The sequence below is a fragment of the Carassius carassius genome, chromosome 1, assembly GCF_963082965.1.
Source record: "Carassius carassius chromosome 1, fCarCar2.1, whole genome shotgun sequence".
In the NCBI taxonomy this organism is placed as follows: Eukaryota; Metazoa; Chordata; class Actinopteri; order Cypriniformes; family Cyprinidae; genus Carassius; species Carassius carassius.
The window spans coordinates 49327667-49347302 of NC_081755.1; the positions used below are offsets into that span (position 1 = coordinate 49327667).

The window sequence follows — 19636 nt, forward strand, 5'->3', positions numbered from 1 at the left end:
CGCCATACACTCGGTCTGCCATTTGCCATCGAATGTGAGCATTTTCCGGTTATGACAACAAACTGCACTCAGGATTGAGACCCCAGTTGAGAACAACGAGCATGCAGATGAGCTTCCCTGAGATGGTTTCTGACAGTTTGTACAGAAATTATTTGATTATGCAAACCGATTGTTGCAGCAGCTGTCTATGTGACTATGTCTCAGACGATCTTGAAGGTGAAGATGCTGGATGTGGAGGTCCTGGGCTGGTGCGGTTACACATGGTCTGTGGGTGTGAGGCCAGTTGGATGTACTGCCAAATTCTCTGAAATGTCTTTGGAGACAGCTTATGGTAGAGAAATGAACATTCAATTCAACACAACACTCTGGTGGACATCCCTGCAGTCAGCATGCCAATTGCATGCTCCCTCGAACCTTGCAACATCTGTTGCATTGTGATCAAACTGCACATTTTAGAGTGGCCTTTTATTGTGGCCAGCCTAAGGCACACCTGTGCAATAATCCTGCTGTCTAATCAGCATCTTGATAGGCCACACCTGTGAGGTGGATGAATTATCTTGGCAAAGAAGTGCTCACTAACACAGATTTAGACAGATTTGAGAATATGAAATCAGTAAAAAACACTTTAGATAATAACAGCAATGACAGCAATAATGAGTTTGTACAACGTTTGCAGCAACTATAGAAAATATTTATACAGAAGAAAAATTTTGAGTTTCAGTTACTGAAACCCATTTAAAGAAAGAAGAGGAAATGATAGCTGAATGTATGACAGCATCATTTGTCCAAACTGAGAGATGATCTCAGATATGTGTGTGTTAAACCACAGTGTCCACAGCCAGCAGTAACATGCTTCAGAAAATACTAGAAATCGAGTCACAACACAGAGATGAGATACAAAATTTACAGTGCTGTAAAAATTCAGGTTTATACACACCAACATTTACACACAGTATTTTGCACTTTCAGATAAACATCTGAATGTCTGTTCATAGTCCCGATTAGGGCTGAACGATATATCGTTATAGTATCTATATCTAGATATGAACTTTCAAGATATTACTATCGAAAAAAGCAACGATATAGACCATATAGATTTCCCCTCTCCGCGCTCGCCCTGCATACAACTCTGGCAGTCACAACAAACATCAGTTTTACGAGTGCCCTTGAATGCACCGCTAAAGCCAGCATGAGTGCCCTTGAATGCACCGCTAAAGCCAGCACGCACACACTACCAAACTGGTAGTGCCAGGGACGTGGGAACTATATTGTGAGAAGGGGGGCGGCGTTTCCATGGTGACGCTTGTCACGTGACACACCGCAGCAGCAACAGCGCTGAATGAATGATGATCTGCTTTTATGTCATTTTTCCTTTTTTATTCAGAATATTCACAAATGTGTTATCTATGGCATGAAATATCTGTTATTCCGATTGTCAAATACATGCAAGTGAATGTATATTGTTGTTTAAACACCTTTATAACGATCGTGTTAGTTGAGCTGTATGCGCGATGGGCGCCGCCGTGTTAGTTTGTGCCGCAGACGCAGTTCAGAGAATCGGAACTGTTGGATTTACAACCTCTATGTTTACAACACATGAATTCATCCACTTCTCCCGAAATACTTAAAAGTAAGTGGCTGGTGAACTAGGGAACTGGGAATAGAATAGAGTAAACATTGAAGTTACTTACACAACGTGTATCTGATATGAATAAAACGTGTCGAATTATAATGGAAAAGATTATTATTACCTCTTACATAGACATCAGTGTGTGTTTTACAAACTCTAAATGTATTGTTTTTTTAGTACTTATGTGAATTTATATGTTTGAAACCTAAAATAAACAGTATGTGTTTGAAAACACTGAAAAGTTGTGATATATGACAGCTCTGAGCACGCCTGTCTCTGGCTAAATTCAACATTTGAATTTAGTAGTTGATCATGTGATGCATTTGATCGTACGCTCCAGGGACCAACCTAGACTGATTACACCTGTGTGATCGTACGTGCGAAAGGCTTAAAAACAATACATTTTCTGACCCAAATTTTTAAAATGTAGGCTTAAATCAAACACATTTTAATTCAGATTCTGTATTATATATATATATATATATATATATATATATATATATATATATATATATAAATAAATAAATAAATTGTATTTATTTAATAAAAAATAAAGCCCCCCCTGTTCCAACGTCTTATCACAGTATCTGGTTTGTGTTCCCTGGGTATTCACTAGATATCCTCCTTCCCCACGGTGTCTGTCACTTTATGAACCACATTCCTCACGTTCTCTGCTTAATTATTGCACCCAGCTGTCACTAGTTACCATTCATTGCACTCAGTAATTTCCCCATTAGCGTTTGTCTCTCCCTGTGTATTTATACCCGGTCTGTCTTAGTATGTGTCACGGAGTCCTTGTTTAATGTTAATCCGTAGTCTTGCTCTTGCCGTGTGTTTTTGTCTGTTTTCATGTTGGATTTCTATTCTGGTTTGACCCATGCCTGGACTGTTTACCCTTTGGATTTGCCCTTAAATAAAGACATACTCGCAATTGGATCTTTCTCTGTGGTTTCCTGTATTCCGGCCGTGACAGAAGGACTCCGTCACAGCAAAATCCAGCGGTATGTCTCTTGATGTTTCCCGTTCCCCAGCCAGGATGGTGGAGCGGAGAGCTAAGTATTTGAAGTTGACTGCCCTCCGCCAAGAGGGCAATGAGGTGGGTGCCATGGCACAGGTGTTCTGGTCCCTGGCTGAGGGCATGGGATATTATGACGCGGCCCTAAAGGATTATATTAACAGCGGGTTGGATGACCCAGTTCCTCAAGAGGAAATGGCTCATTTAGACACATTTGAGTTCTGGGAATTTGTGTGCTACTTGCAGCATCGGCTTCCGTGGGCTGCCCCAGCCACTCCTGTCTCTTCCGGTGGGGTGGTCGTCAGCCCAGCACCACTGCCCAGGATGGCCACCAGCCCAGCACCGTTGCCTAAGATGGCCGCCAGCTCAGTGCCACAGCACAAGATGGCAGCAAGCCCAGAGCCACTGCCCAGGATGGCCGCCGGTCCAGCGCCACTGCCCAAAATGGCCATCGGTCCAGCGCCACGGCCCAAGATGGCCGCCAGTCCAGAGTCATGGCCCAAGATGGCCGCCTATCCAGCGCCACAGCACAAGATGGCCGCCAGCCCAGCGCCACAGCACAAGATGGCCGCTAACCCAGCGCCAATGCCCAAGTTGGCCACCGGTCCAGCGCCACAGCACAAGATAGTCCCCAGCCCAGCGCCACAGCACAAGATGGCCACCTGTCCAGAGTCATGGCCCAAGATGGCTGCTTGCCCAGCGCCGCTGCACAGGATGACAGCCACAGCTGACCCTCCGGAGTCGAGTCAGGTTCCAGTTGATCCTCCGGAGTCGAGTCAGGTGCTCATTGACCTTCCAGAGTTGAGTCAGGTTCCCGTGAACCCTCCAGAGTCGAGTCAAGTTCCGGTTGACCTTCCAGAGTCGAGTCAGGTTCCAGTTGATCCTCCGGAGTCGAGTCAGGTGCTCATGGACCCTCCAGAGTCAGGGTTAGTCACCGATGACCTTCCAGAGTTAGGGCTAGTCACCGATGACCTTCCAGGGTCAGGGCTAGTCACTGATGACCTTCCAGAGTCAAGGCTAGTCACCGATGACCTTCCAGTAGGGTTGTGCCGATAGACGATAGTATCGTGTATCGACCATCTTCAGAGATATCGACATAAGCAGAATTCTCTGTCGATAATCAAGACGATATTAGGCTCATTTTCCTATTAATGTATTAGATTATAGTAATAATAACTATTATTTTTATTAGGCTGCTTATTATAATTCGGCTTTTAAACTGCCCAGCTATTTCACTTAATTTCACTGCCCGCATTTCACACACACACCTCGCACGCGCAGGAGGATTACAGCATGTAGTCGGTGAAGTTGTAACGCTTTGACTCGGATAATTCGTTAAATCCATGAAATGAAAGAGATAGAAAACGACGATTTGGTGTCCCACACATTTAATGGCTGGTAAATGGCAACGCGCTCTTCTCATACATGAGAGATTAACTCTTTCTTGGTGTCACAAATAAAGTAAAGACAAAATAATTAACAAGGCGGCAGAGCGAATTTATCATCCATAGTGCATGGTTCTCAGGTAGTTCTTTTCTTAAAGACTGATCACTTAACTTATAAAACACACTATGTGGTGATGACGTAGAAGGACTACGTGAGAACCACTATGGATAATAAGTTCAATCTGCCGCCTTGTTATTATTTTCATGCACACCGCACTATAATGTGATGCATGCAAAATACATAGTTTTGGCCGTTACAAAGTCTCCATCCACAAACAGACGTACATCGTCTGCAGATATAAGGTATTTCATTGCACTTTAACAAGTAATCTAAACGGCCTATATACTGTATGTGCAATATATTAAACGAGCCCTCACTAACTGAGTTTAATGCCCCAGTTATGTTAGAATGCATCTCATTCTTGTTTCTGTGGCGGTGCGTCAGACTCGTCATGAGGCACGCGGTCCGGAGCGCTGTATGACTGATGCATCAGTTCAATTCAACTTTACTACAAATATATCAACTTACCTGTTTTAAATACTTTATATTTAAATGTTCGTTTATGCCCAATATTAGTGTTAAACTGTTGGACTTTAAATGAAATCTACTATTGATTTTCACCGTTGACTGATTTTGCAGAACATTTAGACTGATAACTTCCCTGCGCAGATGCGGACGTGCGATATGACAGTTGCGTCCGACTATGTATGAACTAGCTGTTTTAAATACAGTATTTTTATATTTAACGTTAGTTAAATCAGTCAGTATGTTTGAAAGTAATTTTTTTTAATTATTCGTGACTCCATAGGCTCTCTCTCTCGCACCTGCGCGGTTTAAAACACCCAATAGTTATGCTATGACAAGAACAAAGAGTCTCTCTCTTGCTCCACCCATGCTCGATAATATTGTGTATTGTCGATCTCACGGGCTGATGATATGACGATTTGAAAAATGACCATATCGCCCAACACTACCTTCCAGAGTCAGGGCTAGTCACGATGACCCTCCAGAGTCAGGGCTAGTCACCGATGACCCTCCAGAGTCAGGGCTAGTCACCGATGACCCTCCAGGGTCGAGTCAGGTTCCAGTTGACCCTCCAGAGTCAAGTCTAGTCACCGTTAACCCTCCAGAGTCAGGGATAGGCACCGATGACCTTCCAGAGTCAGGGCTAGTCACCGATGACCTTCCAGAGTCAGGGCTCGGTACCATGGACTTTCCAGAGACAAGTCTAGTCACCGTTGACCTTTCAGAGTCAAGTCAAGTCACCGGGGATCTTCATGAACAAAGGCAAGTCACCACTGATCTTCATGAACAAAGGCAAGTCACCAATAATCTTCATGAGCAGAGTCAAGTCAGCACAGATCTTCTGGAATCCAGTATAAACACCATGGGATTACCAGACTTTCGTCCTCCCGTTGGTCCGGCCGCACGGACGTGGTGGTCTTCTGATCCACCCTGGGGGCTTTCAGCCTCGACCACAAGGATGTGGTGGTAGTCTGCTCCGCCCTGGGGGGCATCTGGTTCGACCGCACGGACGTGGTGGTCTTCTGCTCCGTCCTGGGGGACTCCGATCTCGACCACACGGACGTGGTGGTCTTCTGCTCGGCCCTGGGGGGGCTCTCGCCCTGACCACACGGTTGTGGTGGTTTTCTGCTCCGCCCTGGGGGGCTTCCGCCTTGACCACAAGGATGTGGTGGTCTTCTGCTCTGCCCTGGTGGGCATCACGTTATGTCCTTCTTGGACTTGTGTTTTTGTGTCTGGGGTTTTTTTTGTTCACTTCCTTTCCCTGTTCCTCTCTGTTAGCCTGGCCCTCCGTCCCTCCCCCTGATCCTCCGCCGGTCCACCTCCCTCCTGGTCTCCCTGTTTTGTGTTTGCACTTCTGGTGTCTGTTCCCCATGTTTTTTTTTTCTGGCCCTCCGTCCTCCCCCTGAGCCTCCACCTGTCCGCCCCCCTCCGGTCTCTGGTTTTTGTATTCTTGTCTTGGAGCGTCTGGGAGCCGCTCCGTAGAGGGGGGTATTGTAACAGTGTCTGGTTTGTGTTCCCTGGGTATCCACTAGATGTCCTCCTTCCCCACGGTGTCTGTCACTTTATGAACCACATTCCTCATGTTCTCTGCTTATTGCACCCAGCTGTCACTAGTTACCAATCATTGAACTCAGTCATTTCCCCATTAGCGTTTGTTTCTCCATGTGTATTTATACCTGGTCTGTCTTAGTATGTATGTGTCACGGAGTCCTTGTTTAATGTTAATCCGTAGTCTTGCTCTTGCCGTGTGTTTTTGTCTGTTTTCATGTTGGATTGTTATTCTGGTTTGACCCATGCCTGGACTGTTTACCCTTTGGAGTTGTCCTTAAATAAAGACATACTCGCAATTGGATCTTTCTCTTTGGTTTCCTCTATTCCGGCCGTGACACGTCTATGCACACTGTACAGAGACAGCGGATAAATTAGAAAGAAAGAAAATGAGTGTGGGAGATAATGCGACCGGTGGCAGTGCAGAATCTGACTTGGTGCCAAAACATAAATCATCTTCCATAATTTGGAAGTATTTTGGATTCAGTAAAGACGATGTAAACCAGAGTGACGTGTTGTGCAGGTCGTGCTTAGCAAAAGAACACGTAGTCATATCGTATTGTATCGATATCGAGATATCTGGCATGAAAATCGAGATATGAAATTTTGTCTATATCGTTCAGCCCTAGTCCCGATATCCACCTTATTTTTACTTTAAGACAAATTAGTAAATTCTGTGAGTCTAGTTTCCAGTGGCATCTGCTTCCATCTAGTTTTAGCTGTCTAAGAAAATTGCCCATGGACATCCCTGTGGATCCAATGGACGGAGGGAGAAGGTCGGAGTTGATTTTAGCCTTTATAAACTCATACAATTGCCTGCTGATGCTTCAGATTGCTTTTAGATGGAAAAGCCAATAACCACTGGTAATGATCTGTTTGCTTCATAATAATAGCATAGCATAGCATAGGGGAAGACATGGGCTACAGTTTAGAAATTCGGACTAGTAATCCAAAAGTTGCGATTTCGAGACTCAGGCCAGCAGGAATTGTAGGGGGGGAGTGAATGTACAGTGGTCTCTCCACCTTCAATACCATGACTGAGGTGCCCTTGTGTAAGCCACCGAACCACCAACTGCTCCCCTGGAGCAGCAGCATAAATGGCTGCCCCCACAAGGGTGTTTGTGTGTTCACTGCTGTGTGCTTGCAATTTTTGATGGGTTAAATGCAGTGTACAAATTACAATGCATTTTCACAGATGTGAGCAATGTAGCTAATCACAGACATGTTTGTTGATTTCATTTTGTTTAGGTTGGAATCTACACACGAACCGCTGGAGTCACCATTTTTTGGCCAGAGTTCTATCATGGTCGTAACTTCTTTCAAGAAGTTTAAAAAAAGTTTCATTGTGTGGTCACAATCATGGTCATGGTTTTTTTTTTTTTTTCAAACTTTGTGAAATCATGAAGAATGAATGATTGTTTTCAATAAATTTGAAGGGAACACTATGCATGCTGTATATGATAATATATTCAGAATTTAAATAAAACTTAGTTTTTTCATACTTGACAAGTGGCCACATATGACAAAAACAAAGCTACTGTTCAGCTTCTTGCACAGACCGATCGTTTTGTGTCTTTACACATCAATGTATCATCACAAGTTGCAGGGTTTAATTTTGGTTTAAGGTTTTTTTTTTTTTTTTTGTTTTGTATGTTTTAGCTGTGATTTCCGTTCACATCCATTATAAGACTGTCAGACTGCAACAGTTTGTGTTAAAAATCTCTGTTTGTGTTCTACTGAAGAAACAAAGTCACCTACATTTTGGATGTCCTGGGAGTAAGCAGATAAATATAAAATTTTCATTTTTGGGTGAATTATCCCTTTAACACACTTATACAGTAATAGATCAAACCTAGTGTACACCATATTGATGTACAGTATACACAACACCATACTAGAAAATAATTCCATTAATAATAGACAGTTGAAATAACACAAATACTGTACATATATTTTTAAGAGAATTTGCGTAGCATATGTATAAATGTTACTTTTATTCTATTATAATAACACTGTACAGCTAATCAGCATGTGACACAATAGGACATCAATCCGGGTACAGTTGATAAACTGAGTCTCAACTGTAACCTACTTACATACTCTGAAACAAAGACATTGCACAATATCATAAAATATATCCATGTTTAGAGCACAGAGTAACATTTGGAATGAGATAGAGAAGGGTATTCCTGCACAACCGGAGGCTGCAGTTTCAGGACCGCAACTCTTGGACCGCAGCTAGTTTTTTTGTGACAGCGCCACCTACCGTACTGGATCAACACTAATTAAAGATGGACGATGTGGACAGCAATCAGACGGTGAGTACCGATATTTAATTAAGTTTTATTTTATAACGTTTAAACGGTGCGAAGTTTACATAGTGAGAACTGCTAACTATGAATTAATAATTAATTCCCACCAAATTAAGAATATGTGAGCTAGTTTTATTAATTACTACGACGTTAATTCGTGGCTATGATTTCATAAATCCTTGTTGAGTTTTAATGAGTTTTAATGAGTGAATCTAGCCTGCACATTAATTAAACTTATCAGATGACAAGAGCATGGTTGATGTAAGGTTTGTAAGATTTACCTGCAGCTTAATGTATTAGTGTGAATACTGGCTTAGTAGTCGTTGTTTTACCATATTTATGTATAAAATATCTTTCATAATTAAACTGCACTGACTGCCTAGTTGCAGTATGTGTTAGCCTGTTGTTTTGCAATGATGAATGAGGCGTTTGGCAATTTTAATAGCTTGTTACAATTTGGCCTAATCTGCAGGTCTACTCCACATACAGTCCATTGATATCATGTGTTAGTTTCTGTCATGTTCTGCATGGCCAATATGAAGTGATTTTATGGATTTGGATACTAAAGATATTAATACTAAGGATATTTTCATGATCTCAAAATATTCTAACAAGTAGGCTTTCTCTTTTTCAAGATACATATAACAATCCAAAAAGGAAGATCCCTGCCCGAATTGAAGAGATGCACCACATGCTGCAAGGACTTTCACTTTTCATATATACATACATATATACATATATATATATATATATATATATATATATATATATATATATATATATATATACACACACACAGGGCCGGCTTTGCTGACAGGCGACACAGGCTCCATCTGCTGGACGGGGGGCAAAATTGCAGAATTATATTAAAAAAAAAAGTTAATTAAATATATGTATCGTATTATGAAAGCTGCGCACACGCAGTACACTTTACTGTGCACTGTCCACACACTGCTTGTATTTGTCCATTTCTTTTACTAGATTTACAATCCTAAAAAACGACTGAGTCACTCTGACAGGCAGCTGTCAAACTCACGCGTGTTGCTCAGCAACCGGGAGTGGCGCGAAAACATCTGACAGCTGGTTTTAGCCTCTAAATGATGGGGTTTCAATTTAAAATTGTGACTCAAACACACCTAGTAATTAACCTCTGCTGTATTTTGAATCAAAAATCGCATTTAAAAACAAATACTACTGAGATTAATATATTGATGCTATATACAAAGTAACGTGACTGCAAACTAAACCAACAGGGTACTAGAACTGCGGTCCTGAAACTGCAGCCATCGCTTTATCATCCAGTACGGTAGGTGGCGCGGTCACGAAAAACTAGGGTCCTAGAACTGCGGTCCTACATCTGCGGTCCTGAATCTGCAGCCTCCGGTTGTGCAGGAACATACTTTTGATGAGATATGTTAAGTTTAACAATCAAATAATAAGCTATTGTGGAAGAGACATTGTGAAATGAAAATCTAACCTTGAAAAAAAAAATATATATATATATTGGCAGATATCTTCGGAGTGGAAAGATGCACACATTTAAGATTTCCCACAACCAAAGAGAACACTAATACACGTTGTGGCAAGTATCCTGGTTACAGATCAACGTCGCCCTGGAAACGCAGCCCACTAGTGATGCGCGGGTCTGGGTTTTTTCCAACCCGCGGGTCCCGCTTTTATGAAATTATTTGGCCCGCCCCAGCCCCCCCCCCCCGCAAATAAAGTAAAATTTCTTGACCCGCCCCGACCCGCACATCGGGGACATCACGGAAGTTACGTTGCTACTTAGACCTTTGTATCGTAACCTTATCAATATAGGCTATAAGTTCGTTTACGTAATCCATTGACCTATGTAAAAGACTCATTTCTCGTTCAATGAAGTTCCTCCCTCCACAGCAGCGTGCTAGCGCGGCGCTATTAGCAGCGCATGCGTATGGAAAGCCAAGTGGACCAGAAAATGAGTGCTTTTCAATGCCGTATTAATTTTAAAATGCCGTTATCATAATGCCGCCAGGAGTTAATTAAGCGCCGTTACGCGATAAGTTAACGCCAGACGCCACCACGCGTTAAAATAATGCCACACGCTGACAGACGTTAAGTTAATGCGACACGCCACTTAAGATGCAGATTTATTTACTCATCTACATGGACACACCTCTCATGGCTACAAGGACTCTATGGCAAGTCAGAGCATCCAGTTTGCAAGAGCGCGAAGATGGCAAGGATAGCCCTTACAATTATACATATAGCTTTTGTCTCAAAGTTATCACCCCAGGCACGAATGAGTGCAAATTTGGAAAAGATTTTATTCAACAGTTAAATTAATAAGAAAGTAATATTATTATTTTATTATTCTATTATATTTTGAGTAGGCTATCATTTCAATTAAATAAATAGTTGGCGATAGTTTCACAAAAATAGAAAATCTGTTTATTTACATTTACTCAACCTAATGTTGTTTCAAACCTTATGCCTTTATTGCGTTTGAGGAAGATATTTTGAAGAATGCTGATAACCAAACTGTTTTAGTCTGTAAATATATGACGATTCAGATGCAGCTTCTGAAACAAAAGTAGAGCATATGTAATTCTAAATTAAATATCAATTTTCATATATATATATATATATATATATATATATATATATTTATAAACATAAACTGAAATGATAATCATAGCTGAGTTAAGCAGAACTGCGGAGCTGACCCCCCCTAAAAATAGACTTATGGGAGTCCCGCCTCCTTCCGGATGAATATGAAGGTTTTAATTGTTACAGTGGTGCCGAAGCCCGGTAGAAGGAGGGACGCGCTGCTGAAGATCCCTCGCCGCTGTGGTGAATCCGCAGTGCCATCGAGCAGGCAAAGAGTGTGCCGCCATGGACGCTCGAGGCGGTGGGCTGGAGTGAGTTGCCGGGGACGGGCGAGCTTGCTGCCGGCCGCCCGCGATGTGGAGGGGCGGCTGCCGTCCGTGAGGGAGCGGAGGAGTCGGCGCCGTTTGCCAGAGGACCGGAGCCTGCTGCCATCTGCTGGAACGGGGAGGAGCAGGGAACTCCTGCCGGCTGCCCAAAACCGGAGGAGCCGTCGCTGTCCACCGGGCAGCGGAGGAGTGTCGTGCCGTCTGCCGAGGGCCATCCAGTGCCACTGCCAGGCACCGCGGAGGAGATCACCAAGCTGGTGGAGGGCCAAGCAGCAGTGCGTCTGGGAACCGGAATTTTTTTTTTTACTCTCTCCCCTCTCTCGTCTCTGTCGCTCCTCCCTCCATCTCCCGCAGGTCCCTGTAAGCGGTCCCCCCCAGAGGGAGGAGGGTGGGGGTGGGGGGAGTAGAGCGCAGTCTCGAGGGTACACCCCGGCCTGCGAGGGGCGATGGGGTTATGTGACGAGTGGGGCGGGGCCGAGGGCCGTGGGAACGAGGAGCGAGGCCGGTGGAGTGAATGGAGATGAGCGACACCTGCTCGACCCACCGGTCTCGAGTCCCACGAAGGAGATGGAAGGATAAAAAAACTGGAGCAACGACAGTGAAAGACGAGAGAGGACCAGGCCTGGGCTTTTAGTTGTGTTTGCTTTTTATTTGTGCACATCAGTCGTCCGTGAGGGGCTGATGCGCTGTTTTGTGTTTATTTTGTAATTAAAGTTTTATTTTGATTGTCCGCCGGTTCCCGCGTCCTTCTTCCCGATGATTATGGAGATTTTAATTGTTACAATATGGACTTAAATTTCAGGAACACTTAATTTGCTCTACTTCTTAAAAACAAATTCAAACAAAGTCACAGCTGATCACGGTGCATCTCCAAACAAACACTCAGCTGTTTCTGAACAACGTTTATGAATGAATCTGCATTTTTGAACAAATTTGGCGAGTCAATGATTTACCATCACTAACTCATAAAGAGAGTAATTTGCTTTGTGATTCATTGATAAGGCAGTGACATGCTGCCACCTACTGTTGGTTTCAGTTTCATTTGAAAGTATAAATGAGTCATTTAAATCGTTTAATATTTCCATTTTCAAAACTTTATATTTTAAACATTAATTTCATTACATCGTTCTTATGAAATACATTAACGCCAACTCCAAGTCTTCTCAAAAAGACTGTATAATCCTTAATGCAACAGCAGAGTTCTGTGCCTTGTAAAGCTGAAATGTTGATGCTGATTTCATTTGACTGGTAACTTATTCTTCTGGATTGTATTTTACTAATTTAATAAAAATGAAATGGAAATCGGGATCAAAAAGCTAAAAAAAAAAAAAAAAAAATCTAATATTGCCCTATTAATTTATGTTCCTAAACAAAAAAAAAAATATCAAAAAAGAAATGCAAGCATAGAGGCCTTGATACTGTAACGTTACCTTTTAAAAAACTAATTGCAAACGTTTATGCAAAGTGTATTATGTACAAATCATGCAATACTGTAATTTTTTATTAAATCATTCTTTCATTTCACTAATCAATCTTTTTTATTTTTTTATTAAACACAAAGGGGTCATTAATGATGTTTATGTTATAGCATGTGCAAATTCACAAACAAAGTATATATAATTTGGCCAAAATTACAGGTACCTATATTAATATTCAAGAATGAATAAATGTACTGTTATTATAGATTACAAAGGTATTTATAATTAAATACATCCAAAAGGTCAGGACTTGCCATACATTTTCTTATTTAACCATTGTAATAATTTCCAAATTTGGACTTATTTGTGTCATTCGATAACTGTATTCCCTATATCTATATTTGTAATTGCTTTATTGTAAAATAAATCCGGTATCTACTTTTGAGTATGATTTCAGTTTATCATATGTTATTATGTTTTTAAAAAGGAAGAAAAAGTACCCTCAGAAGATATTTTAGAGCCTAATTGTGTTAAATGTGAAAAAGCAAACAAAATGTAGCTTTAAATATTAATATTTAATTTAGAATTACACATGCTATACTTTTGTTACAGAAGCTGCATCTGAATCATTGGGTTGAGTAAATGTAAATAAACAGAATTTCTATTTTTGTGAAACTATCGCCAACTATTTATTAAATTGAAATTATAGCCTACTCATAATATAATATAAAAATAAAAGAATAATACTACTTTCTTTAATTTAACTGTTGAATAAAATAATTTCCAAATTTGCACTCATTCGTGCCTGGGGTGATAACTTTGTGACAAAAGCTCATTCAGGGGCATTTTTCCCCTATATGTATAATTGTAAGGGCTATCCTTGCCATCATCGCGCTCTTGCAAACTGGATGCTCTGACTTGCCGTAGAGTTCTTGTAGCCATGAGAGGTGTGTCCATTAGTGGTGGGCGTCTGGGCGAAACGTACTCGGTTACTAAACGTAACCTCGGTTCTCTCTAGAAGAGCGAACGAGTACTGCGTCTTAGCTAAGACGCTACGGGAAAAGTCTCTTTTCACGAAATACTGAAGCAAAAAATTATCCTTAATTTTGTATTTTTGTAAAGCGCATTTGCAGCAGTACACAGCCATAGGCGAGACGGCTCGTTCGCTCATTGGCTTGTTCTGCGGCAACTGCACAGCCTATCGAGCGCGGGCTGATGCAACATCAGACCAATAAGGGCGCTTCGCGCCCTTCTTGCCACTTCCCGCCGAAACGGGTGTGGCCCAACCTATAAAAGGAGCTCGAAAAGGCTGACTCACCTGATTTATTTCATCGCCGAAGCGAACCAGAGTGAATTGTACGCACGGCAGAGAACGCAGTACTCGTTCGCTCTTCTAGAGAGAACCGAGGTTACGTTTAGTAACCGAGTACGTTCTCTTACGAGAGCTCTCTCGTACTGCGTCTTAGCTAAGACGCTACGGGAACCCGATGTAAAACGCCGTGCGCGCAGGGATCACACACCGATAAACCTGAAGCAACGCCCAGGATTTACAGTGCACAGTCACCTGAGGGACTCACAGAGAGTCCGGGACAGAAAAAAGGGGGAAAAACCCTCCGTCCCATATCTAGCAGCATCCGTAGATGCGGCAATATGACATCACACAGCCGAGGCAAGGCCTGACCAATGTGGCAATGCGGGTCTTACGCAATACTGCCCATATAACAGTCGGCAGCGCCTAGCGCTCATGAATTCAGAATTCCCCTCAGGGCCCTGATTCTTCTATACCGACAGCAGCCTTGCTTGCAAGGCGGGAACCTCCAGGTTATAGAACCTGATAAATGTAGACGGCGAGGCCCAACCCGCCGCCATACATATATCCTGCAAGGAGATCCCAGTAGACCACGCCCACGACGAGGCGACGCCTCTTGTGGAGTGTGCTCTGACGCCCAACGGGCACTGAAGGCCCCTGGAAGCGTAAGCTAACGCTATGGCGTCAACTATCCATCTGGATAGAGTCTGTCTCGAAACAGCCATTCCTTTGGAACGTCCACCGAACGAGATAAATAGCTGCTCCGTCTGCCGAGAGGCAGCAGAGCGAGACACATAAGCTCTTAAAACCCTGACAGGGCAAAGAAGACTCGAGTCTCCATCCTCCCCTGACACCGGCAGGGCAGACAGGGCAATAACCTGAGCCCGAAACGGTGTGTTGAGGGATTTCGGCACATAACCGTGCCTAGGTTTGAGTATGACCCTTGAGTCATTGGGCCCAAACTCCAAGCACGACTGGCTCACCGAGAGCGCGTGCAAATCACCCACACGCTTCACAGAAGCGAGAGCCAACAAGAATACTGTCTTGAACGACAGATGCTGAAGGCTAACCGATTGGATAGGCTCAAAAGGGGGACCCTTCAAGGCCTCCAAAACCGCCGCGAGGTCCCACATAGGGACTGACGGATGTCTGGGAGGATTCAGCCTCCTAGCTCCTCTGAGGAACCGGATGACTAAATCGTTCCTTCCTATTGACTGACCGGACGCCGTTTCAGAAAACGCCGCGATGGCCGCCACATAAACTTTGAGCGTGGATGGGGCTCTGCCCTTATCCAACAGCTCCTGTAGGAAGGAGAGGACCTCCGTCACCTCACAACTAAGGGGTGAATAACCTCGAGCTGTGCACCAGCTGGAGAACACCGACCACTTCGAGGCATACAGACGTCGTGTCGACGGAGCTCTAGCCTGAGTGATGGTATTTAGCACTCCCCCTGCGAGATCAGCGGGTAACCGTTGAGTGCCCATACATGGAGGGACCACAACTCCGGTCGAGGGTGCCAAATCGAGCCCCTGGCCTGCGAGAGGAGATCTCTCCTCAACGGTACCGGCCATGGGGCGACATCTGCTAATTGCATCAAATCTGGGAACCATGGATGGTTCTTCCAAAGAGGTGCCACAAGCAGTATTGAACATCTCGTTTCTCTCACCCGTTCTATCACCTGCGGAAGGAGGGAGACGGGAGGGAACGCATAAAGCGGGCAGCACGGCCATTTCCGTGACAGCGCGCTTTCGTTCTTGGAAAAGAATGTGGGGCAGTGAGCGTTTCCGTGGGACGCAAAGAGGTCCACCTCCGCCATGCCAAATCTCTCCCACAACAGCCGAACTGTTTGCGGGTGTAGAGACCATTCTCCCGTAGGGACATTGCCTCTGGACAGCCTGTCTGGACCCAGATTCTGCAGTCCAGGCACATGCACCGCTCTCAGCGAGCGCACGTTGCGTTGAGCCCAAATCAGGAGGCGTTCCGTCAGCCTGTACAGGTTTCGGGACCCGAGACCGCCCTGGCGATTTATGTAGGACACCACGGACATGTTGTCCGAACGGACTACGACGTGGTGATCCTTGATATGGGGACAAAAGCGCGTCAGCGCATTCTCCACTGCCAGCATTTCCAGGCAGTTGATATGATGGAGCTTTTCCCGTTCTGACCATAGGCCAAAGGACGGTCTGCCTTCGAGCAGCGCTCCCCATCCCGAAGTGGAGGCGTCCGTCGACACCATTTTCACACTCGGGGAAGTCCCCAGGCTTACACCTGATCGGTACCAGCCGTTCGCTGTCCAAGGTGCTAGAGCCGCAACACAGCTCTGATCGACCTTGAAATGCAGCCGGCCAGACGCCCACGCTCTGCGCGGCACCCGAGCCTTCAGCCAGAACTGCAGGGGGCGCATGCGGAGCAGGCCCAGCCGCAGAACCGGAGATGCTGAGGCCATGAAACCCAGCATCTTTTGACAGTGTTGAGCGACACAGTCGCGCCACAGCGGAAAGAACTCGCTGCACGCTGAATGCCCATCTCGCGCTGTGGTGACAGCCGCGCCGTCATGGAACACGAGTTCAGAACTATACCCAGAAACAGGATCGTCTGACTGGGGTTCAGCGAACTCTTCACCCAATTGACACTGAGGCCGAGCTTCTCGAGGTGATCGAGTAAAACGGCTCTGTGGTCCATGAGCTCCGCTCATGACCGGGCCAGAACCAGCCAGTCGTCCAAATAATTCAGCACTCGTGTGCCTCTGAGTCTAAGAGGAGCGAGCGCTGCATCCATGCACCTCGTAAGCGTACGAGGAGCTACGGACAAGCCGAATGGCAGGACTGCAAACTGGTATGCCTGGCCCTCGAAGGCGAATCTCAAATATCGCCTGTGGTTTGACGCTATCTGTATTTGAAAATACGCGTCCTTCAGATCTATTGACATGAACCAGTCCCCTCTGCGAATCTGCGCGAGGAGCTTCCTGGTCGTGAACATTTTGAAACTGTGTTTCATCAATGCCCGTTCAGCTGTCTTAGATCCAGTATGGGCCGGAGACCCCCGTCTCTCTTGGGCACCAGAAAGTATCTGCTGTACAGCCCCCCCTCGCTTTGAGACACAGGCTCTACAGCCCCTTTGCTCAACAGTTTTGATATTTCGGCCCGAAGTATGTGTGCTACCTCTGTTTTGACCGTAGTTTCGACGCGCGCTGAAAAGCACGGTGGGCGTCGAGAAAACTGTAGCGAGTAGCCTCTCTTTATAATGCCTAGCACCCAATCCGAAACCCCTGGAAGCACTGACCATGCATCTGCATGAATGGCTAAGGGCTGGATGCGAAACGCGCTCTGTTGACTGGGCAACGGCGGCGCTCGAGTGTGCTGCGCATCTGAGGCGGGGAGCGCGCTGATCACAGCGGGCAGATCACTCTTCCTCGACCCCGTTCCGGCGCTTAACCGACTGGAGGGAGGCTGAGCGGGTCCCGTGGGACTCGATATATCTGCGAGTAACCGTGGGCTGCATGTGTGCACTTTTACCACTTTCAACTCGCTGTCTGCCTGTGCAGAATGTACGTGCACGGGTCTCATTTTTACAGAAGCCCCGCGCCGTATGTGACATAGTGTATGTGGGCACTGGGAAGTGGGCACGTTTACTATGCGGCGCGCTCGACCGATCTGTGTCGATCTTATGTGCGCTAGCCCTGTGTGCAGGGCTGTGCTTACATGTGGAGATGGGCACTGGGTAGTGGGCATCGTCACTGCATTTATAGCACCATCGGCCGTGGCCGGACGAGCATGCACGGGTTTCGTTTTTACAGAAACCACATGACGTGTGTGACATAGTAATTGTGGGCACTGAGGGGTGGGCACGTTTACTATGCAGTGTGCGCGACCGACTTGAGTCGACATTATGGGCGCAGGCCCTGTGTGCAGGGCTATGCTTACATGTGGAGATGGGCACTGAGGAGTGGGCATCGTCACTACATTTGTAGCACCATCGGCCGTGGCCGGACGAACGTGCACGGGTTTCGTTTTTACAGAAACCACATGACGCGTGTGACATAGTGATTGTGGGCACTGAGGAGTGGGCACGTCTACTATGTAGTGCGCGTGATCGACTTGAGTCGCTTTTATAGGCGCGAGCCCTGTGTGAAGGGCTGTGCTTATATGCGGAGATGGGCACTGAGCAGTGGGCATCGTCACTACATTTATAGCACCATCGGCCGTGGCCGGGACACCAGAAATTACACCTTTTTCGGGAAATATCTGGGTAGCCGTGATAACGGTTTTCGTGTGCAGGCAAGCGGGCAACCGTACAGGCTTGCGCATTGCAAACAACGCTGAAACAGTCACAATCTCTGGAAACTGAAACAGCGGCGCGCTTCGGTGACAGCCCGGCCGCAGCGGAACTCGTACACCGGCGCTTCGATGAAGCAGCCATCGTGTGTAGTGCCGACGCAGCGTCATGCAGCATGCGTAGATGGCTTTCCCAGGATGGCTTCGGGGCTCCCGGCCTCACCGTAATCCTCTGCCGCGGTCCCCGCGGCGCGGGGCGACGGCCAGTAGAGCGAGAACGGGGGTCTCGAGCTGCGTTGCTGAAGCTGTTGTGATAACGGCTTTTGTGTGCAGGCAAGCGGGCAACTGTGCAGGCTTGCGCATTGCAGAAAACGCTGAGACAGTCACAATTCCTGGAACTGAAACAGCGGCGCGCTTGGGTGAGAGCTCGGCCACAGCGGAACTCGTACACCTGCGCTTCGATGAAGCAGCCATCGTTAGTAGTGCCGACGCAGCGTCACACAGGAGGCTTTAGATGGCAACACCGCTTTTGCCGCCGTCCAGCAGAGGGCGGACAAAGGTGCGTCGCTATCGCCTGTTCCACCGGCGGAAGTGAGTGGTAGTTCCTGTTTTTAGCATCATCAGTGTGGAGAATGCTAGTGAGACAGACGAACGAGTTCGTGCTGAATATGGAGCGTTCCAAGCCTTCGCCACCTCTTCGTGAAGCTCAGGAAGAAATGAGGCGGGCTTTGAGAAGTACGCTCATCCGAAAGGGAAATACCATCCAGCCGGGAACGAGAGGGGGGGGCGCTGGTGCAAACCACTCGCGGCCGAGACACATCGCGGCCAACACGAGCATTCGCCCCGGCTCCTTCTCGATGTCAGCTTGTCTGCTGGGCTTCTGAGCAGAAGGCGCGAGATCCTCGGAGCTCGCCCAGCCATCACTGCCCGAAGCCAGCAGAGAGCGCGTGTCCTCTTCCCCCGACACGGCCCTGAGATCGACTTCCTCGGACGACGCGCCGGCAAACAGCGGGCGCTGCCCACCGGGAAGCGATGCAGGGGGGGGCCGGTGAAGCAGGGCGAACCGGCGAGCTCGGTTGAGCTGAAGACGGTTCCGGAATCCGCTGGAAGCGATGCTTTTACGGCGCCTCAGCGCAGCGGAGAATGCAGGCTCAGAGAAAAAGGCCAGGCGAGTCCTCAGAGTCACCATGGCAACAGCTCGCAGTGGGGGCATCCGCCGTCAGCGAGCGAGCGCTGCATGATCT

General features: G+C 46.2%; 2 protein-coding genes across 3 annotated transcripts in view; one reads left to right on the forward strand and one right to left on the reverse strand.

Annotated features, from left to right (window-relative positions):
- Positions 1 to 19636, reverse strand: part of LOC132159925 (gastrula zinc finger protein XlCGF57.1-like) — a 486703-nt gene that overhangs the window by 348730 nt on the left and 118337 nt on the right. The window lies entirely within an intron of this gene.
- The window catches only part of LOC132094578 (zinc finger protein 239-like), a 102568-nt gene that overhangs the window by 493 nt on the left and 82439 nt on the right, over positions 1 to 19636 (forward strand). The gene's annotated exons all lie outside the window — the stretch shown is intronic.